The sequence below is a fragment of the Cryptomeria japonica genome, chromosome 3, assembly GCF_030272615.1.
Source record: "Cryptomeria japonica chromosome 3, Sugi_1.0, whole genome shotgun sequence".
NCBI lineage: Eukaryota > Viridiplantae > Streptophyta > Pinopsida > Cupressales > Cupressaceae > Cryptomeria > Cryptomeria japonica.
In genome coordinates, this window is record NC_081407.1 from 531,468,861 (window position 1) to 531,473,773 (window position 4,913).

Genomic DNA, 4,913 nt, shown 5'->3' on the forward strand with positions numbered 1-4,913 from the left:
AGTATGCCTCATGGTCGATGATCACATATGCTCAGCTCTACTAGCACAAGGTGCAGATTGGAGCCTCGGTTTAGGACTTGAGATCTATGGTTTAGGGGAAGTTCACAGCTTTACATCCCTTGATTTTTGAACCATATGCTGGCCAAAGAGGGAGAGTTACCTACACAGGGGGAGAATATATTGTTGGTATGAGGTTGGTACATGCAATTGGTATCAAGTTGGTGTCTAAGCCCTCTATCTCAAGTGTTTCTAGATGAGAGGATGCAAAGTATAATGGTCAAAGGGGGAGAAGCAACTGGAAGAAAGTTCTATCAGTTCCCTTTGCCATTGTTGTCAAAGGGCGAGAAGAGTCCAGTAGTATTCCAGATACTACATGTGTTGACATCAATGTCAAAGGGGGAGATTGTTGAAACTATGTTGTCATTGATGTCAACCAATATAGAATGTTACTGGTAAGTATGGAATGTTGACTGGTGAGAAAATATTGGAGACTAGTATGGAATGTCAACCAATGAGTAATGAATGTCAACTGATGAGTGATGTGTTGATAGTGTGTTGTTGCCAACCAGTAAGCATGTGACCGGTAATAAAGCAAGGTTTAACTAATAAACAATATGCAAGAAACTGGTATGTAGTTTAATGTCATACAACAAGACTCCCACTGGATGAAGATATTGTCACGGGATGAAGAGAAGAATGACAGAAAGTGTGCTACCTCTAGTTAACAAGGAAGAAATATGGGAATTCTACCGGGTTATATGTTTGCTTGAAGTTGTATCTGCTCAAACGGGGAAGTCATATTGCTGGAAATATCATAATCCTCTAGGATAAGACAATGAAAAAAATTAAACGCAGGTGGTTGAAGGCTTACACCAAATGACCTAGGTGAAACATAAAGATGCCTCAGGTGTGTGAAAAGAGAGATATGCACCGGATCACGGGATGAAGAGAAGAATGACAGAAAGTGTGCTACCTCTAGTTAGCAAGGAAGAAATATGGGAATTCTACCGGGTTATATGTTTGCTTGAAGTTGTGTCTGCTCAAACGGGGAAGTCATATTGCTGGAAATATCATAATCCTCTAGGATAAGACAATGAAAAAAATTAAACGCAGGTCGTTGAAGGCTTACACCAAATGACCTAGGTGAAACATAAAGATGCCTCAGGTGTGTGAAAAGAGAGATATGCACCAGATCAACAAGAGAAGGCATGATGAGATATTAGGACAGAAAAGGAAGGATAAGAAGTGATGAGTTTGCCACTTTGGCAAACTGGTTGAGGTGAGGTCCAAACTAATGAAGGAGAAGGAAAAACTTAACACTTACAGACATGAATCTACTTCGAGATGCTGATGTCAACCAGAATATAGATGTAGATTAGTGCATAACAGTTGGAGATTGATGGCATGTAGTCATCAAGGATATTACTAGTATGCATGTAGATGTGTTGTCAACTAGTAAACATGAACAAAGTCACGTTCAAGCAATTGGTACAGATGATTGGAGAGGATCTAGGTGTTGCAGTTCAGAATAATGTTCATAACATTGGCATGTGTCTGTGACTGAAACCACATCAAGATTGGTGAGCTGGAGAGCACACTAATAATTGATTGATATGTTCTCTATGAAGAAGAATGAATACTGGTCTAGTATGTAGGTAGGTAAGGCAACCGGCAAGATAACAAAGAAACACAATGAAGTGATAAAATATGAACTGGGAGTGGTCTAGGTCATCATGACCTAACCGACAAAATGGTGAAGTGCATGGCATGAAGGTTAACCGGATAATGTTACCGGTAAGGCAAGAAGACCAATAGTATAAGGTAGATACCGATAGAGTGTTTTTGGTCGGTGACTCATCCTAAACTGACATAGTCAACTGAGGTGGATGCCGAAAAGGATGACACGTGGTCTCTAGGTGGGAAATGTGTATTTGTGGATGAAGAGTACATCAGTGAAGTAGTTGTCAACTAAGTTCATGTTTAATGTAGTCGACGAAATTCACAGGTTGATAGTAGAGGTTTGCGACTCAATGCAAATTGAAAGGCGCAGACTTGTGATGTAATGATTGATGAAGGACATCTAATATGTAGATCTGAGTTGGAGTAGGAAACAATGAGAACATTTAATGTGATTGACAGATGCAAGTGTCATCATCAGTTTGCAGGTTGCTAAGTATAGCAAATGTCTACTGGAAGGAAGAAAAATGGCAGAGTTGAGTGATTTGTTGTAGGCGGTCAATCCCAAGAACAAAATCTGATTGGATTCAGTATACCTTGTGGTCGATGAAGAAATCCTAGCGTGCCAAGTTTGAATGTCCATCTTGGTAGGAATGCTCAAATATAAATATGACGACCAAAGACCTTAGTTGATTGATGCTGCTAGATGCAGGAAAAGAGTGCGAACAAAGTGTTGATTTGACTGAGAAGAGTGAAGTGATTGAGCATCTGAAGGTGAACCGGTAAGTAGGGTTTAACCGGTAAGAGGGTTCAATAGAGGGTTTAACCAGTGAGGTCAAAGTAACTAATAACCTTCTAAAGATTGTAACAATCAAATGAATTGGTAGTGTTAGATCCAGTAAGGAGGCAGTAAAATGTGAAGTAGTGCAGAGTGAGAATCAGGGGAGGTCAGACAATGCAGAGGCTGAGTGGAAGAAAAGTCATAGAGAGTGAGAAGGGTATTGGTAGTGACCAGAAGCAGTGATTCAAAGAAAAGTGAACCGACAAAGAAGAGCCAGAGGGACATGAAGAGTGAACAAAACTAGAAGGGTGAACAAAACCAATAGAGTGAATAGAACCGACAGTGATGAGAAGTAGAGAATCAGAGAGGAGTTGAACCAACAGGGTGAAGTGTATACAGAGGTTACAAAACTCATTTGTATCTGGGTTATTAATGTAGATGTATAAATCTGACCACCTTCCTAAATAAATATTTAATATTTATTTTAACCATATCTCCTTATTAATTAAATTCTATTTAATTGATTTCTTCTCATTCATCTATTTGATTAAATAAATTATTCAATTTATTTAATTAAATTCACATAAACCTTTTCTAGCCTTTAATTAACTAAATCATTTTATTTAATTAAATCCCCTTTCTCCCTTGTTAATTAAATTTACATTTAATTAAATTGACCCTTGCAAATAAATAAATCTAGTTTATTTATAAAATCCCCCCCACTTGTATTTATGCAAGTTGCATTTATTTTGGTTGAAATAAAGTAATTTTATTTTAATTAAAATCCCTTTTTCTCATCCACTTGCATTTTCCTACATCTCCCATTTGCCTCCTAAACCCCTTCTAGATTCTCCTAATCACTTCCAGTTTAGCCTAATTCATCTCCTAATCATTGTCACATTCCTAAGTAAAAGGAAGTCACTTCTCAAAACCTCCAAAGTCTTCAATAATCATTAAAGGCTTTGTGTCTTCAAATGGTTAATCTCTAAAGTCTTCCAAATAATTAAAGGCTCTTACATAACCATTTATGGTTAACTCACCTTTGACCTTTGGTTAGAGACTTTCCTATAACTTAACCATCCTTTTGTCTCAAGGGTCTCATCAAACACTTATGGCTTTGACCATGGTTATCCATTTAACCCTTGCACAAGAGTTTTCCCCTTGGGTAAAGGTTTTATCCATTGGATAACCCTAACCTAACCTTAACCCTTACCTCCTAAGGTAACCTTCATGTCTTCTCAGGCATTTAATGCCTCTTGCATCTCCTTTCAAGCAACCTCTTGTTGACAATTGTCACCATTTCTTTGGTAAAAATGGTAAACATGGATTGATTAACTTTCAATCCTAGCCCTTGTTAAGATTATTCAATCTTAACCATCCATTTCCCTATTTTCCCTATAAATAGAGCTCCAATTCTTCATTATCCAAGATATCTCCAAGTTTTTATGCATCTACATTATAACCTAATTACTAATCATTTTAGCCTCTCTTTGTTAAAACATCACCATAGCATTTAGAAATCATTTTTCATATCATAGAATATTCATGCTAAGCTAGTATATCATGTTAGGATAATTTGTTAATCTTTTATCATATCACTATCTTCATCTTAACTTAGTAATCATAGTTTTAACACATCATATAGATCTTTAAATATATTCATGCATGTAGATCACAATATCACTCGTTCTTGGAGTTCTCATTCTTAAGTCATTTGCTCAATGATCTAAGAGCAAAACATTGGCTTTAGGGATCCTGTGAGATAGAGAACAATGGGACACTCCTTCGGAAGTTAAAATAGTTCAATTAGTTTATATACTTGCACCAAGATTCTCATTGGTACGTGGGTATTTTGATCTCAATTTATTCATTTTGATCACCGCATTTTCCCACGTACATTCTAGCGCCCATCGTGGGGCCTGTCCCCCAAAATAACATTGTTTTTTGTGGAGGTTAAAGATTGCAATCACACTGGAACACTCTTTTAGAGCATCTAGGACTTTCTGCAATGCATCTCTGGCAAACGTTACCGCATTCATCACACTATTTAACACATAGAAATCATTCCTTAGCGCATTTAACTTTCTTTCTAGTGCATGTTCTTCTCTACTTTTTCCGCACATAGGAGTATCAGTATAGCACATTCAGGCATCAGAATAGCACGTAGGGTCTTTCTTTTAGCGCTTCTTCACCATACTTTAGTGCATTTATGCGGAAGTTTAGCACGTAGCTTTGGAAAAATTAAATAAAATTTGTAAGCAAGATCATAATTTAGGCTTGTGAAGCCCACCATCATGATTTGATTTTTTGCTAACTGGCTATGTGCAGGTTCTAATATTTTTGTGCAGGAACAGAAGGAATTAGTTTAGTTTTCTTTGCTTTCTTTCAAAGTTAGTAAAAAGAACTCACTTTTCTTTTTCTTGCAAAAGTTTAAAATGAATCTCATCTTTTATTT